The sequence below is a fragment of the Terrapene carolina genome, unplaced genomic scaffold, assembly GCF_002925995.2.
Source record: "Terrapene carolina triunguis isolate 2854851 unplaced genomic scaffold, T_m_triunguis-2.0 Scaffold66, whole genome shotgun sequence".
Classification (NCBI taxonomy): Eukaryota; Metazoa; Chordata; order Testudines; family Emydidae; genus Terrapene; species Terrapene triunguis.
The window spans coordinates 8901950-8920394 of record NW_020664417.1 but is presented as its reverse complement, the minus strand read 5'-3'; the positions used below and the strand labels follow the sequence as shown (position 1 = coordinate 8920394).

General features: G+C 41.2%; 1 protein-coding gene across 3 annotated transcripts in view; it reads right to left on the bottom strand.

The window, feature by feature from the left end:
* JADE1 (jade family PHD finger 1) overlaps positions 1-11820 on the bottom strand; it is a 61060-nt gene extending 49240 nt beyond the window's left edge. For 2 of the 3 annotated variants that reach the window (XM_024211434.2, XM_024211436.2), the window contains exon 1: positions 11709-11820. The gene's annotated coding sequence lies outside the window, so the exon portion shown is untranslated. Of the gene's footprint in view, positions 1-8843; positions 8960-11708 lie in introns of those variants that run through there. The other variant, XM_024211435.2, reaches the window with a different exon arrangement.
* Between the last annotated feature and the right edge of the window lie 6625 nt (positions 11821-18445).

Genomic DNA, 18445 nt, shown 5'->3' with positions numbered 1-18445 from the left:
GAAAAAAAAAGTTTGAGAACCACTGCTCTAGAATAGTGCTTCTCAAAGCCGGTCCACCACTTTTTCAGGGAAAGCCCCCGGCGGTCCGGGCCGGTTTGTTTACCTGCCACGGTTCGCCGCTCCAGGCCAATGGGGGCTGCAGGAAGCAGCGCGGGCCGAGGGATGTGCTGGCCGCCCTTCCCGCTGCCCCCATTGGCCTGGAGCGGCGAACCGCAGCCAGTGGGAGCCGCAATTGGCCAAACCTGCGGATGCGGTAGGTAAACAAACCAGCCCAGACCGCCAGGGGCTTTCCCTGCACAAGTGGTGGCCCGACTTTGAGAAGCACTGCTCTAGAAGAAACCACCTCTGTGATGACAGAATAGTTCCCTCCTCCCAAGCATGCTTTTATATTACCCTCTCTGGCCTAATGCCAAATGTTATGCTGGCTTCTTTGATGCAGCGTGCCTGTTCTGTAGGGGCTAGACAGACCCCCCCAACTCGTAATAAAGAGGCTGCTAGGAAACTGCCGGATGGCAATGACTTTCAGTAACTATCAAGCTGAACTGCCTTTGAACCCACTGACTTAAGATACACAACCTTTCACCTCTAACACCAACACCCCAAGCAGAGGTGATATGTTCTAATGCTTTATGATGTGGAATAATTCTAAATTTAATTTTCTTTAAAGTCTTCAATAGCTGGTGAGCATCGAAATGTAAAAGCCCATAAAAATTGAAGTTAAAAAGCGGAAACAACATGACATGACAAGTGTAGCAAAGCATGTTCACCATGAGTTAAAGTGACAAGTACTCTAGGGTGTACATCAAATTCCATGAGTCTTCATTTGGCATGTATCAACTGTAGTGACAATGAGAACTGGGTGATGCATTAGCAGCAAAATGCCAATGCACACCTCCCAGGGGCAGATTCAGAAATCAACTGCCTAAGATTTTTGATTCTTACTTGGTGCAGAAAATCTAAACCTGGTATTCTCATATAAATTGGGATTTCCTAAGAACCTTTCAGCAAAACAGCTCCATGCTGTAGGGGCCAGTGGAAGAAATAGCTTCAATACATAACCAGGTTCAGAGAGACAAATATATCTCATTGCAGTAAAATTGCTGTTAGTACTTTCAACTTTTGTAAGAACAATTCCCACTTGAAAAGAGGGAAGTCTTGACCAAAACTTGCTGATAGTCCCAGTAAAAATGTACAAATACCTTCTCAAACAAAATGACTCATATACAGAAAGGGGTACGGGTTTTTTGCTTAATTAACTCCCATTTTATCATAATTGAAAGATCTTGAGTAATGAAAGCCACAATTATCTTTTACTTCTCCAGGGAACCTGGTATAATAATAAGGGTTGATGCACTGGAGGATTTTCCTCCTTTGTGGCACTATGTAAAATCAATAAGATTGATTTATCTAACCTAAAGTGACTTACTGTATCAGAAATTAGAGTGAATATGGCTGTCTTTGAGATGCACAGTGGTTTTATGTTGCAAATGTTTGTCCACTAAAAGTTAATATGAAATCATATACACCTCTACCCCTATATAACGCTGTCCTTGGGAGTCAAAAAATCTTACTGCATTATAGGTGAAACCGCGTTATATCGAACTTGCTTTGATCCGCACTGCTTTACCACGTTATATCCGAATTCGTGTTATATTGGGTCACGTTATATCGGGGTAGAGGTGTCGCTAATTTCATCATGACTTTTCATAACTATTTCAGAGGGCAACATATATTCAGAGGCGAAAGAATAATAATCAATTATACAATCTTCCCCCAGGTAATTTCAGAGGTGAAAGAATAATAATCAGTTACACAATCTCCCACAATTATATTATTAAACTCTTTCTGAATCAACAATTTTAGAATAAACTAGAACTTTATGCATTTAATAGACAGATTCAATATCAAGCTCAAAATACATGAGTCAGGCAGCAGCCATAAAGTTTGGATATAGATTTGGATTAAGTTTAAAGGTTTCAGATCCAGGATTTGGTATGACCCATTATAAAGAAAGTTCATTTGCAAAATTCAGATTCAAATCCCCAAAAAAGGCTTGGGAAACATACCCCAGATCTATGCGCTTCAGGACTAAGCCTACTCACGAGGATGAAATACACCTGTGCCCCAATTTACACCAACTCCCAAGCCACAAACTCTACCTGCAATTTAAAGAAATATTAACAATACCAACGTAAAATTTTCTTACAGTGAAAATATTTCCTATGATTCAAGCAAAGAGGGCACTGAGAGAAACAGTGAAAAAATAAAATACAAATATCTAAGCTGCATACCTATAGCCCTAGACATCCCTGTTGGCCCATCTCTGACGTTTTCGCATTTGGTCCACAATTATTATATACACAGAAATTGCAAATAACATTTTATGTACATTGTGATGCTCAGGTGCCAATCAGAGCCGATTCCAAGCATACATAGTACAACTACTGTTTAGATTTCTTTCAGACAAGAAATGAGAATAATATTTCTGTCCAGCTTGGACTGAAATACTAGACAATCTCTGGCCAAGAGCAAGGAGACTAACCAAGAACTTTGTATAAGGTAGCAAATATAATTTCAGTCTTACAACCATTCTACTCCTCCTTTTCCCGAGTTCTTGCCCATCTATGAATGAGCATTTGGACACACAGTATTCAACCCCAGCACGATCCCAGCTATTGAAAAACCAAAGCAAAAATCTACTTGGCACTAATGGAATAAAGTCAGTAATCACTCTACAATAGATGTTCCCTGTAAGACAAATTTGTCCTCAGTTATGCGGGTGTAAATAGCAGGAATTCCAGTGATAATAAAAAGCAACAAAGAGTCCTGTGGCACCTTATAGACAGATGTATTGGAGCATAAGCTTTCATGGGTGAATACCCACTTCATCAGATGCATGTAATGAAAATTTCCATTAAATTTAAAGGTTTCACGTCTGACAAAGTGGGTATCATGCATGATAAATAAGCACAAAGGCTTGATTCATATGTCAGTCTAGAACTTCAGAACTGTCCTAACTTTTGTATCTTTAAGTCAAACCTTTAGCATTCCTTTAACAATGTAGGTTGTGGCTTAATTTCCAGTGACATACTTTTAACATTAAAGATCAACCATCTTTCCTGGAAGTGAGACAGACCTACCAATATACAGTATGCCAATACCTATGTCTACTAACGGCTTTATGAGAGCTGCCCGTTCACAAGTATGGTGTAGAACAGGGTTCGGCAGACTTTCAGAAGTGCTGTGCCGAGTCTTCATTTATTCACTCTAATTTAAGGTTTTGCGTGCCAGTAATACATTTTAACGTTTTTAGAAGGTCTCTTTCTATAAGTCTATAATATATAACTAAACCATTGTTGTATGTAAAGTAAATAAGGTTTTTAAAATGTTTAAGAAGCTTCATTTAAAATTAAATTAAAATGCAGAGCCCCCCGGACTGGTGACCAGGACCCGGGCAGTGTGAGTGCCACTGAAAATCAGTTAGCATGCCGCCTTTGGCACACGTGCCATAGGTTGCCTACCCCTGGTGTAGAAGGAAGTGGAGATTGGGAAGCCCTAAAAGCACAGTTTTACTGGAGGCAGCCATGACCCTGCTGCTTGTGCTCCTGGATCACAAGGGGTGTTGGGACAATCAGTGTTGCTCTAAGTGCTGCACACAGCAGTGAGGGCATGTCTGGATGGGGTGGAGGTCATGACCCTATGACTCCCCATCACGTGCAAACTGACTATCCACTTCAGGGCAGCACTGGGAGCTGGATGGCAGACACTATACTTGCACAGGGTGCAACAAGTGCTGCTGCTCTCTGCTCTTCCCCAGAGCCCAGGAGGCATTATTCCCTACCAAGACATACCACCACCTGTCACATCACTCGGCTACTAAAGTTGCTCTGTTCTTCCTCTTTCACTGCACTGGCTCTACGAACTATAATCTGTCTTTAATTCATTAGTTATGTACACTGCTTTGAAGATGTAAAGCACTGGGCAAGTGCTGAATACTATTCAGACCATTTTAAAATGAATAATATTTAAAGTCTGGGAGGCGGCTTCTGAGCCATTAGTGTATATGACATAGTGACAATCCCTATTTAACAGAAATATTTGTAAAATATGATGCAAATAAATGACTAATTGGTAATCAAATACAATGTCCTACTTCAGAATCATCTCATACTTTCAAATCTTTGCAGGTGTCCGGTAATAATATCCATCCCCCGTACATCTCTACACAACTGGCTAGGTGCAGTAAAGACATGGAATTTCTGGCCTGCCTCTGAGTGATCCATTGCCAGAAGCAAAACACTGGATCTAAACCTACAGTGAGATACAGTATGGCAAATCCTCTGTTCTTATCAATATACGCTGATGGGCTTTGCTTTTCTTAGCGTTGTAAGAGGCTAATTTTAAAAAGGAAAGAAGGGACATAAAAATTAAACTAAAGGCCGATATCACATTTCTTGCTACACTTGTTCATCCACACAGAAATCAGTAGGATTGCACAGATATAGAACTGAGTGCAAAATCTGACCCCCGTTTTTTTTTTTCAAGTAGGCAATCTAGTTTCCTCAGAAGAGAAGCCCAAACAATGTCACGTAAACAATGGCACAAAATGTACACCCACTCTAAATAGAATTTTTCATGCTTCAATTGCCTGGTAACAAAACTCCATGAATTTTTTCTTTTTTGGTTGTTGAATCTGACCTGAAGTTCTTTCTAAGTGAAGGGTAGGTTGGGGAAGAAGGTGTCATTTAAAAGTGGCAAATTGCTATTATTTTAATGACTAAACAGAAAGATTTTTATAATAATTATAAAAAAAAGTAATGTGCATCCTCAGGTCAAAGCTTTTATATATCATATTTCCCACCAGAGAATTTTTTAATGATTTTATGAACCTCTGCGTAAACAGAGTTTATAATTCAAACTCTGATAGACCATTAACTATAACAGCGTTAATGTGTGTCACTATAATAAACTGCATTGAACAGCTGCAGAGACAGTAAGGAAAGAAAGCAGAATTATGACAGATGTACACCCTGAACACAGACTCAAAAATTAGCTTTTCTTGAAAGTAACAGACTAATTGCAATGATACTGACTACACGAAGACCTAATTATCATCAGCACACAAGAGATCACTTCAAACACTTTTGTACAAATGGGAAGCAAAGAATAATCTAGTCTTAATCAACTGAATGGTAGATGAAGACATTAGTCTCCAATTACTATATCCCTTAAACAGCTTTTCTAGTTCCCTTCACCAACAGATACCACCCAGAAAACACTGTGCTTTATATATTAGACAGATATGTGAAAAGAGGTATAAACCCAAATCAAAAGTAATATTATCCAAATAAAATCCATGCTGATACTTTAGAACTCATCTTGATCAAGTTTAAAATACTCTGCTATCCCACTTTTTCATGCACACAAGAAATATAACTTGAGCTAGCATTCTATCTTTAAAGGGATATTGGGCATTTCTACAGTACAAAGGCCACAGAGACTTGATATGTGGAGAACAAGCCCTCACAAACTTGCATGGGAAATATGTGGGACAAATATGTTTGCCATATGAATCTGGAATATTTCCATTGACTTCAGTAGAGCTATTCAAAATCTACACCAGGATAAATTAAAGCAGAATTTGGCTCTATCAGGTCAATTATCATTGCCTTACCACTTATGTACTCATTTACACTGCAAAGTGAGTGCAATATGCTACCCTTCTGGTTTTGGTAGCATTTTACATTGCCTTTGCACTGGTGTAAATGACTACTCAGGGTATAGAGGAATGAGAAATTGGACCCCACCTATTAATTCTACCCAACCCTCACCCATTAGATTTATTGATTGCTTCAATCTAGAGTGAGCTGTCAACTGGGCCAATTCTAGCAGGTAGCAGCAGTGTAAAGAGGTAGCACTGAGCATATGGAAAAAGCATTGGGCAGATGATATATTTTTTTAATATAATATTTCTGTGATCTAAAAATGAAACAGGAGAAGCTAAAAGGGAAATTTGCAGCTATGAGGGAAAGTGTTTTTTATTGTTTCATTGTAGACGTATGTATGAACCATAGCTTAAAACAGGCAATGGGGAGAAATCTGCCTCTGGAGGGAGAATCCTGTCACTAAAATGCACACCCCTTACTGTCTGAACAGAATATCCCACTGAGTGTGAGAACCTCTAGAAACAGAATCATACCAAACATATTTTAGTGTAATATTTATTAAGGTCTTAGGGCTTGCAAGCATGTTTATTTAAAAGAGAATGATTACCTCCAAAAGTGTTAATCCAAATCACAGTTAAATCTCTTTCTTTGGGAATGGGTGTGATACTAATCATCTTTTATTTAAAATAAAAGTTAAAATTGAAAATAAAAGGAAAACAACTGTTGGTAAGTTGCTATTCGACTACCATAACTTCTAATGTAACAACTATCCAAAGGGCAGATATCTATGTTTAAAACTTCCATGTAGCTACATAAACTAGTCATTTGTGTCAAGGCATGGCCCATTATTATTTGATGAGTGACAGGTCTGAAAATCCAGCATAGTCTCTGCTTGCTGGCATCAGATTAATTTCATTTGAATAAAAATTATTACTTAAAAAGGAAAGGGCCTGCAGCGGAAAATTAATCATAGGTATGTTAATTTCCATAAGAAAGGCCATACTAGGTCAGACCAACGGTCCATCTACCCCAGTACACTGTCTTCTGAGAGTGGCCAATGCCAGATGCTTCAGAGAGAATGAACAAAACTGGGCAATTATCAATTAATCCATCCTGTCGTCCAGGCTCAGCTTCTGGCAGTTGGAGAATCAGGAACACCCAGAGCATGGGACTGCATCCCTGACCATCTTGGCTAACAAGCACTGATGGGACTATACTCCATGAACTTATTTAATTCCTTTTTGAACCCCATTACAGTTTTGGCCTTTACACCATTCCCTGGCAATGAGTTCCACAGGTTGATAGTGCATTGTGTGAAGAAGTACTTTCTTATGTTTGTTTTAAACTTGCAGCCTATTTATTTCATCGGGTGATCCCTGGTTTGTGTGTTACATGAAGGGGTAAACAACACTTCCCTATTCACTTTCTCCACACCATTCATATTCCCCACTCAGTCATCTCTTTTCTAAGATGAACAGTCTCAGCCCTTATTCATGTCTCCTCATATGGAAGCGGTTGCAATCCCCCTAATCATTTTTGTTGCTCTTCTCTGTATCGTTATCATTTCCAATAAATCTCTTTTGAGAAGGGGTGACCAGAACTTCACACAGTATTCAATGTGTGAGTGTACCATAGATTTATACAGTGGCATTACAATGTTTTCTGTTTTATTATCTATCCCTTTCCTAATGATTCCTTACATTTTTGTGTGGTTTTGGCAGCTGCTGCACACTGATCAGATGTTTTCAGAAAGCTATCCACGACTCCACGATCTTGAGTGTTACCACCCAATCATTTTGTATCTCTCATTGGGATTATTTTTTCCAGTGTGCATTACTTTGCATTTATCAACAGTGAATTTCATCTGCAATTTTCCAAGAGATAAGGCGGGTGAGGTAAAATCTTTTATTGGACCTTCTGTTGGTGAGACATACAAGCATTCAAGCTACACAGAGCTGCATATAAGTCTACCATTTTATTGCCCAGCCACCCAGTTTAGTAAAATCCCTTTGCAACTCTTTGCAGTTAGCTTTGAACTTAACTATCTTGAGTAATTTTGTATCATCTGCAAATTTTGACAGCTCGCTATTCATTCCCTTTTTTCCAATTCATTAATGAATATGTTGAACAGCACAGGTCCAAATACAAATCTTGGGGGGACCCCACTATTTACCTCTCTGTATTGTGAAAACTGACCATTAATATTCCCACCCTTTTTTGTTTCCTATTTTTTAAACCAGATACTGATCCATGAGAAGACCTTCCCTCTTATCCCATGACTGCTTAGTTTGCATAAGAACCTTTGGTGTACTGGTGTGTGACCTTGTCAGTATTTCTAAAAGTCCAGGTACATCAACTGGATCACCCTTGTCCACATAATGCTTGTTCATACCCTCAAAAAATTCTAATAGATGAGAAATCGTGCCTCACCATTTACAAAAGCTGTGTTGACTCCTAACCAATATACTGTGTTCATCGATGTGTTTGATAATTCTATTCTTTACTATAATTTCAACCAATTTGCCTGGTACGGAAGTTAGGCTTACTGGACTGTAATTGCCAGGATCACTTCTGGAATCTTTTTTTAAAAAATCAACAATACAGAGGCTGATTTAAGCAATAGGTTACATCCCACAGTTAATAGTTCTGCAATTTCATATTCAAGTTTCTTCAGCACTCTTAGGTGAATACCATCTGCTCTGGTGAGTTATTACTTGTTTATCAATTTGTTCCAAAACCTCCCATACTGATACTTTAGTTCCCAAGAACAGAGCTCTTGAAAGCTAAATAATTGTCCAAAAAAATCGTTTAATAACGTTAATAATTTGCATATGTTATCAAAACAAATATTCACTGCTGGGATAGTGGACTGCAAATCTAGCCGTATGGAATGCAAATCTAGAACTGCCTTGGTTTTAGGAAGGCTTCCTTATTTTGGGAGCCTCATTCTGAGGCCATGTTTAAAGTCTGCTTTTCTGGTAATGAAGCAATTCTGCTGCTTGTATTCTTAAAACATCACCCTTTATTTTTCAGCTCTTTCTGGTTCAAATATACGTTCCCACCCGGAGCTCCTAGCATGCTGGGGCGGCAGCTGCTAAGACATAGAGTCCTGTCTCCTAAACCCACCCAGCTTTCCCGATCCACACAACACAGAGCTCATTTATCGCCAGCCAATACCGGTGCCGTGGGCTCGCAGCGCCGCCGTGGAGGCTGCTTGTACTGTGAGGTCCGGACGGAGGCATCAGACACAAACAAAGACTGGGAAGGGAGGTGGAGAAGCCGGGAAGAAAGTATTACCCCCCTCCCCCCAGCAGCACTGCTGTCGCCGGACTAAATCCTTCTAGCGATGATAGCACCTTCGTGCACGGCAGGCAAAAATCCCATCTCATCTGCACCTCTGCTGTTTGTCTCCATATGAAACTGACCAGATCTCCCCCGCCTCCTCCTGTCCCTCTCCCTCTGCTCCTCCCCTCCCACCAGATGCACCAATCCGCTCAGCTGCAAATCAAACTTGATGCCCCCAGCTCAGCTCCCTGTTTCCCAAATCCATATCATTGCTACGGCCATGCAACCCTCCCCATCTCCACCCCCCGCTCTCCATGTTGCAATGTCTGGGGAGGGTGAGGTGGGGGACGGTTTAGACTGGGATTGACTCGCAGCAGCACTGAGACTTGAGCTCGTTTTCTGTCGGTCTCTCCTCCCACTGCCAGACAGTTCTGGAAACTGTGTATCACCTCTTGTCATAGGAAACCATCCACCAGGCGGTGCAAACAAACACACACCACCCTCTACCACCACCCTCCCCAAAATAATTAAAATCCGCACCATAAACTGCTAATGAATAGCGAAGAAAAAAAATCAAGACCCAAAGCTTGAAAATCTGCAAAATCTGAGCATGCAACGAACAGAGTCCAGGGATACGAGGAGTAGCAGCAGGGCGGCTTTGTCTAATTTCAGCAACTGGAATAATCGCCTGCGCTGCACTCTGGGGACGCCAAGGATGGCCCGTTAGATCGAAATCATGCAGTTATTTGAAAACACCATAACCTACACCCATTTTCCTTGTCAAGGCCTTAGTAAAGGAAGAGGGAGAGCTATTAAGAGCCAAAGTGTTCCCTTACACCTGTACAATCTCACAGACATTTTGCACCACCTCTTGATTTCATTAGTATATCCTTATAACTACATATGCATTTCAATATCATCTGGGAGATTTAAGAGCTTCATCGGCAATAGCCATTGCAATTCACTGTATTTATTATGGTTATACTAATTATGACTTGTACTATTTATTTTAATGCATAATAATTGTACCCATCACCGTACTATTGGGGAAATTAATGTGGCACCCCAATGATTAATTCTACAGTGCACTTAATAGGATCGGGGTTATTCAAGTGCCACCCCCACTAAACGCAAGTGGCACCCTTGTCTGAATGCGACTGCACGGGGTAGTTGTGGGCCGAATCTAGCGCCCGATTTCTCCCTGAATGAACGAAAATGGCTTGCAGAAGTTTATATCAAGCACCCGCACGTGTTTGCTTGTGCAATGGAACCCCGCGTGGATTTGAACTCGCCAGCCCCCCGCGGGAGTGGGGTGGTGGAACTGGGAAGGATCGCATTGAATGGAGAAGTTCAGAAGCCTCTTGGCCGCTCTTACTGCCGCCGTGCACCTGCTTGTGGCCCCTACCCCCTCCCAGACCCAGCACGGAGGAGCCCGATGAGGCAAACCCCGCCTCCTTCCCGCCGGGGGAGGCTAGCGGGGTGTCGAATCTCTGCAGCAAACGAGACTGTTCCGACGGGATTGAATCTCGGGTCAACAACATTCCAGCCCCTGCCCGCATCCATCATTCTCAGCAGCAGCAGCGCTGGGCACCGAGAGAATCTGCTGCCACCCTGCAGAGCCCGAGCAGCCAAACCACCACCCCCACCTCCTCCCTACTCAGACACACACACACACCCCTTCCCTCCATACACTCACACTCTCCCAACACGTGCACTTCAAGGCTGTTACAACTTGCTCTCCAGCAGGAGCTACTGTACACTCGGACTCGGCTGAAAATAAATGGATGTGGCAATATGCTAAACCCTACACCTCGTCCACAAATGCCCATTAGTGACTAAAATCATAATCGCATCAAGTTCACGACTAATTGGCCAACGCTCTCCTACTCCAAAAGGAAAATTCTGCCTAATTTCACCGGTCAACGGTTTTTATACTTTCCAAGCATTTTTTTTTAAAACTACTGCAAGTAAAATCCAAACACGATTTGGATGAATGTAATTGCAAAGCTGCCTGCACACAAACTAACACCCTCGCCGCCCTTGAATTGATGCAATGGATATTTTGGACATGTGGGTGACAGTGACAGATACTGGCCATGGCCATACCCCCCTCCCCCCTGTCTATAGGTCTATATCTAAAAGGACCTGCGCTCTGCCATTGCCATCTGTCTACCAAGTTGATACAATGCTTTTTACTTTTCAACCAGGCTGATGCAGCATTAATTAATTCAGGATACTCCCCTTACCACTCTCATTAAAAAAAAAAACCTACAGCAAAGTCAAATACATATCAAATAAAAAACCTAAGTGGAGAACTGTGTTAATTTAGCTGGTGCACCTTGAAAGCTGCAAGAGCCTTATTTGCCATTGCAAAGTCTGCAGCAAAATGAAAACCAGCTAGCAGAACACTCCCTACATCACATCGTTTCTCAAAGCTGCAAAATAATCATCTATTTCCTCCTCCCACCACTCCCTCCCTCCCCAGCAATGCACAAGTTGCTTGTGGGATAGTGAAGCTGCAACTCAACTGCCTCCCCTCGCTCCATATCAAGAAGCAAATCTTTTGGCGCCATATTAATGACGTACTATATTATTTCCACTAGGCAGCGACCTTCGGCATTAAATTGCTCTCTAGCTGCTTCTGGAGAACTCCAAAGCAAAGCAACAAAACCCCATCAAATATGGCTGTGCTGGCTGCTCCCCCGGCTCACTCTGCGGCGGCGGCGAGGAGGAGAGTCAGAATCTGGACACAGTTACCTGCTGCTGCTGCCGCGATGGTTGCCAGTGAGGTTGGAGTTTCTCTGCGCGAAGGGGTCTGTGCTGCCTCATGAGTTCAGACAAGCACTGGAGAGTGGGAGCAGATTGTGGCTCCCTTCACACACATACATACACACACACACACACACTGACTGACGTTTTTACTTGTTATGGAGGAAGGACTCTGTGAATCAAACTCATTTCTGGGTCACTGCTGCCACAGGGGGGAGCTACTTTAATCCCCTGCCAAAACTAGAAGGAGAGAGAGAGAGAGAGAAAACAGAGAGGGGGGGAAACAGGGTGGGGAAGAGGAGAGACTACAACACTTAGGAACTGTCTGATTTAACTCTTCACAGCCCTCACTGGAGAGGTCGTGCTCCATTTACAATTGCAGGGAGGTGCCTTCATTTCTGAATGGATTTTACTGAAGTATCTCCCTCTTGTGATGAAGAATATTTTGCACTGAGACGTTTCCAGTCGAACTCACCCGTTGCTTGAAGTCTTACTCATTCAAAATTGTTACTCACTGCTTGAGATCACCCCTGTATTCCACTCTTACTCTCATATATATTAAAAACAATAGAAGATTTGCATCTGGTAATTATTTATACATGTTTGCACAAAGTATTGCTACTGTTATTTTTAATATGTACTAATGAACACTTTTTTCCAAATATCTCAAAATATTTCACAACTGTTAATTTATTAATGCCTCACACCATCCCAGCCCCATGGCCAGGGATCTATTTTTTAAAGGGAAACTGAGGCACAGAGCGATTAAATAACTTGCCCAAATTCATACAGTAAGTAATAGTCACAGCAAGGATTAGAATTGACTTCTGATTCTCAGTCCCCCACTCTAACCCTTCTGCTTCTCAAACTTTGCCATAGGAGACTGGGGAGAGAAGGGTGAAAATTAGGCCAAAATGTCTTGAAGCTCAAATTTAGTTCTTTTAAAATACAATTTAGAAAAAATGTATTATGAATCAGTATCAAATTATTTGCCAAAGTTTTCATTATGAAAAAGAGGGCATTTAAATGCAGAACTGAAAATAATTTTTAGTATAAAATGCTTTTCCTCAGTCCATTAGTTCATTTTCCCTGGGAAAACAATGGAATCTCTTCATTTACACAGAGTTCCTGGGTATAGCCAGGAAAGAATAATGATACAGAGAACAGGTATTATCATCTCAAATACAGAAATAAAGCTGTCTGTAGAAAATAATTCCAAAGACAGTAAATACATAATTACATGTTAATGCAGCTCCCCAGGGCGATACTTTTACCCTGTGTGCCAGAAAGTCACACCTTAGTTCAGCAAAGGAATTGCTCTGCTATTCATCAACAATTTATCCAGGCACATCATACATCTACCCATCCATCCACCTGCAGAACTGGACTCATTGTTATACTTTCTGAAATATATAAAACAGAACTACAAAAATATCCTCTTTTTTGTTAATATGTTTTCACTGTGAAAACAAAAGAAAACAAAAAATAAAGTTTGTATTTGTATATTTATTTCCTCCCCAAAAAAGCAGCATTAGCAGTCTTCAGGTTTGGGAGCCTAGAATGGGGCTGTCTTCCCCAGCTTTTTATTTACATGTGTTGTTTAGCTTCATTCACATACCAATGTAAATCTATTATCTAACTTTATTATCCAAGGGGCTTAAGGCCCAATTCTGCCAACATTTACTCAGGAGAATAATGTCATAACTGCACCAGTATCCCATTGATATAATTTAGGCTACCTGCATGCATAAAGTTACTCTCCTGAGAGTTTTCCAGGATCAGTGCCTGGAAACACTCATGTGGTGGCACCCTCACACAAGGATGATTGCCTGTAGGAAATGTAATACTTTCCTGTTTGATAAACTCTTCCCCCATTACCACATCAACCACTCTCTCTGACCCAAAACAAACACACAAACAGAAACCATACAACATAGCTTTTCATAACCCAATAAGAAAGAACTCATTAAGTTCACTAGGGACTTTGTTACTGCCAATCTATATTATATGAAAGGTGCTCAGATACTATGGTGATGGGCAGTAGTATAAAACCCTACGATTGATCAATCAATAGACAAACTATAACAACATTATTTTAAATTCACTTGATCCTATCATAACTTTCAGCCACCAGTTCCCATCTTCCTGACCCCTTTCAAAAAAGGAGTGGAAAATTTTACTTCGTGATAACACTGAGCAAGTATTCTCCCTTCTGTTGATGAAGACTAGAACCATCCTGCCTCATTCTCCTTGGATTTCTGGTTGCTTTGTACCCTCTTTCTTAGTTCATTGCCTTTTTATGTAAAACAAAAATATAACCATGAATATTTAAATTCTGACTTGCATATTAGGAGTCATTAGCACTTACCTTGGTGTTGTACAAGGTCATATGTCTAGGAACAAAGAGTGTAGGCAGTGCTTAAAGGATCATGGACTGTATCCTGGAAAGCAGTGACTGAAAAGAACTTAGAAGTCATTGTAGAAACCCAACTGAACATGAGTTCCCAGTATGATGCTGTGGCAAAAAGGATTAACACAATCCTTGGATATATAAACAGGGGAATAGTAAGTAGAAATATATGGCATTGGTGAGACAGTACTAGTGTCCACACTTTAAGAAGTATGTTGAAAAATTAGAGAAAGATTTTTAAGAAGTTACAAGCATGACTTGTGGTGTGGAAAACATTACAGTGATGGATTTAGGACTTGTCTATACACAAGCTGTACCACTTCAACTATACCAGTGTAAAGGTGTTTCAACTATACCAGTACAGCTATGCCAGCGTAAGCCACACTTGGGGTTGTACCAGTATAACTATTTTTGGTAAAAAACATTAAAAAAAAATATCACACCCTCGCAAAAATAATTATGCTGATACAAAATCTACTTAACTTATCAAAGAGAGGTTAAGAAGTGACAAAATAAGAGACAGATCTAATAGAGCCCTCTATTATCTTTTACTCCACTATTGAGCAGCTCTCCAGGTTATAGGTAAAGTCCTACTCCTACTGAAGTCAATAGCAATGTTGTCATTGACTTCAATGGGAACAGGATTTCACCCTCTCTCTTTTATAGGACATCTCCCCAATCAGGAGATTACTTAATATCTGGTTTTAATAAAATTTCTCAGGCACAACAACACTCAAGGCCTCTCTCTTCCTTCTGTGAAATAATAATGTATCATTACTATTATTTATTTCTATCCAAGTAGTACCCAGATAATACAGTTAGCATCGGGGCTCCATTTTGCTAGGCTCTATACAAACAAATAAGAAGACATGGCCCCTGCCCCAAACTGCACATCGAGTGTATTCAATGCTTATTAAAATTGCATCTAAACTATTCAAATCTATGAGTATTTTATATAGTTGCTTCATTCATCCCACTTCATACCACGTACTGTTGTTTCTGAGCTGAAACAAGGCCAGGAGGAAGAAATATGGCTTTTCGCTATATCTCTGTTACAATTTTAAGGGGAGATGTAATGCTGCAGCAGCATCTGCTAAAACCTTTTCACTGTCTATTCTTCCTATTGTGTTTCATTCTTTATTTGATAACACCAGTTACTCCTTTTATGCTTGACATCCTTTATGTTAGTCCCTGCAGAAGTCTTGTCCTATGAAAGTGAAAGCAGAGCTAATGAACTTGAGTTCCCCCCACTGTTTAACTCAGTCACAGTATCACTTACAACTCTAATCCATCCTTTTGCTCTTTTAGCCCCAATTTATAAAGACCATTTCCCCCTTCCCATTCCTTTCTCACTAAGATTAGAAACCTGAGGCAAGAACAAAATGCTGACCCAGCATCTGATCTTCAGGAGTAAGAATTCCAGCAGAGCTCTCGCATCTGCTATGTAAGAGATGGGATATGTATAGGGTATATAGATAAGATACACAATTGGGCCAAAGCCTGTTTGCCTAACATGAACAGTCCTTTTGACTTCAATTCAACTACTACATAAGCACGATGAATAAGATTTTGCCATATATAGATATAAATATATTGTACTTATAAACTGTATATTGTTATATTTTAATACTTCTAAATATGGCAAAGCAAAACATTTTCTCATCTGTTCTCTTGTCCTGAACCAAGAAAGAGAGCAGAGCTTCCTTACCGCCTCTCATGCAACTGTCACAAATACTTCTGCAAATGGATAGTAAATCTCCTGCTGCAGCATTTGTTTCCCTGGAGCCCATGGAAGAATTCTGGATGACTCAGCTAGAATTTGTTCTGGATCTCCTTCAGCCACGTGGCTCCTTCACACACTTCTAAAATAGGTATGGACCTTAAAGGCACCATCTAGCCATAACTATGTCTAATCCTATCTATCTGTCTGGTTTCTTTTACTGAACACAGTGTGGTATCCGAGCATCTCACAAAATTATAAAGAGTGCACATATGGTTCCCTCTCTTTTCCACTCTGTCCCTAGGTTTAGGGACTCAATTTCAGGCAAGGGGTGGGATGCTGTCATGAGAAGACTGGATTGAAGAAGTGGGATTTTGCATTTTGCTCTGCAGCTGAGGTCTTCGGAGAGTGAGTCCCAGATTCATGGGTCAGTCTCAGAGAAAGCTCTTTCTGTTGCACTCAGGAGTCTCATTCTTGTGGTTAACAGTTCCTTTATTCTAATAGAATGTAGCTGTCATGGGAGTAGGGTGACCACCTGTCCCAAATGGGGCAGGACAGTCCCGAAATGCAGCATTCAAGTCCCGGTCGCAGGCTAAATGACTCCAGAACAGCATTTGTCCCAGATTCCCTGGTGCGCCACTCGAGGCTCAGGGGCGGTGCCAGCCTCTTCCCAGTGGGGCAGGGCTGAAGTGGGTGCTCCGGGGGAGTGGGGACACAGGCCGGGGGCTGCTCTCTGGCACCCCAGCACCTTGCCCATGGCAGCTGGAGGATCTGGGGCTTCCCACAGTGGCCCAGGCTTCCTTGGCGGCTCTTATCACAGCCCAGCTCCAGCTTCCAGCCTGGCCAAGGGTCAGGGCCTTGGGGGGGAATGAGGAGCAGCAGGGGCCGAGGGATCAGGGGAAGAGGAGGGGCAAGAGATAGGGCCACAGGGGAGCCTCCTGCATGTGTCCCGCTTTTGCCTTTTGAAAAGGTGGTCACCCTACATGGGAGGTCATTATCTCACAGCGCATGACAGAGAATAGAGGACTGAGGTAGTTTGCTCTCAGTGGCCTATACTGTGGAGCAGACACATGTATCATGACAGCCCTGTGAGGTAGGGATTATAATATTAATTTTACATACCGGTAAGCAGAGTCATATAGAAGTGAAGTCACTTGCACAAGTCACACAGTAAATCATAGAATCATACAATATCAGGGTTGGAAGGGACCTGAGGAGGTCATCTAGTCCAACCCCCTGCTCAAAGCAGGACCAATCCCCACACAGATTTTTGCCCCAGATTCCTAAACGGCCCTGTCAAGGATTGAACGCACAACCCTGGGTTTAGCAGGCCAATGCTCAAACCACTGAGCTATTGGTAAAACCAGAAGTCATGCCTATCAGTCCAGAGCTTTAACCACTAAACTACACTCCCTCTCTTATCCTGTTATATACTACACAATGTAATGCAATTTATTCCTCTATGGCACCTTTCATGCAAACATCTTAAGCTGCTTTTACAAATAAAATTTAGTCACTAAGGAAAATGGGTATATATTCATCTTAATTTTAAGTTGACAGGGAAAAGGCTAGGCAAATATCCAAAGGTAATGAATTCCAAAATCTAGAATCACAGCTACGAGAAACACAAATTGCCAAATGATTTCAATTTAAAAGTAGGAGCTGACAGGAAACGAGCAGAACAAGAACCTCAAGGGAGCTACTAAGCAGGGAGTTAAATTGTAGGTCTCTGAGGTAGGCTGGATGAAATTGATGCATCACTTTTAAAGTCAACAATATGCTTTTATACACGATGAAAGATTTGACTGGCAAGTAAGGCTGTGCCCCAAGCATAGGTAGGATGGGCTATGAGAACCTCACACAAATGAGAATTCTTCAGCCACAAGATTCAGTCCTAGTCAAAGTAAATACATGCTCCTATCTGGAAGCTCATCAAGCAACACATTAAGCTATCTAGTCTAGCTTAACTTCAACTGCAGTATTAAACTGTGTTCGTGCAGATGGCAATCTTGCAGTGAAAGATATGTGTTACAACAAGATCAATATAATTGTTCAAAAGAATCTAAAGCCACTCTTCCAATTACAAATGGCAGCAAAAATGGGTTATCATGATAACCTTGCTAAATATAGTACAGTGGTGGTACCAATCAGATAGGAAGGAATCGAGTCAATAAAAATCCAGTGTTGAAGTCATTTAACTTTTACAAATCTATCAATTTCAACTTGGGATGTTTAAGACTAAGAGTTAGAAAGATCAAACTGAAGAAGTAAGACTGGCTGTTAGGCTGCTCCAGCAATTTTGGGAATTTTTCTGGAAAGACCAGAAATCTTGGAAGGAGCATCCCATGTTGTCCTTCTTTAAGTTCCACTGGGTGTTTTATGGAACTGTCCTTGAGCTAGTTCTACTTGTGATCTCTCCTTACAGCCTCTTCCAAATCCCACAATTCACTCAAAGTTCAGTGAAGTTTAAGCTGAGGCCAGACCAGGAAAAGTGATGTCTCCGACAGTGTCTAAAAGATCACAAGTCTTTCATTTTGAGTTAGAAAATTCTGGGGAGTTCATGCTATTAAAACTGAGTTTCCCAATGGGCTGAGT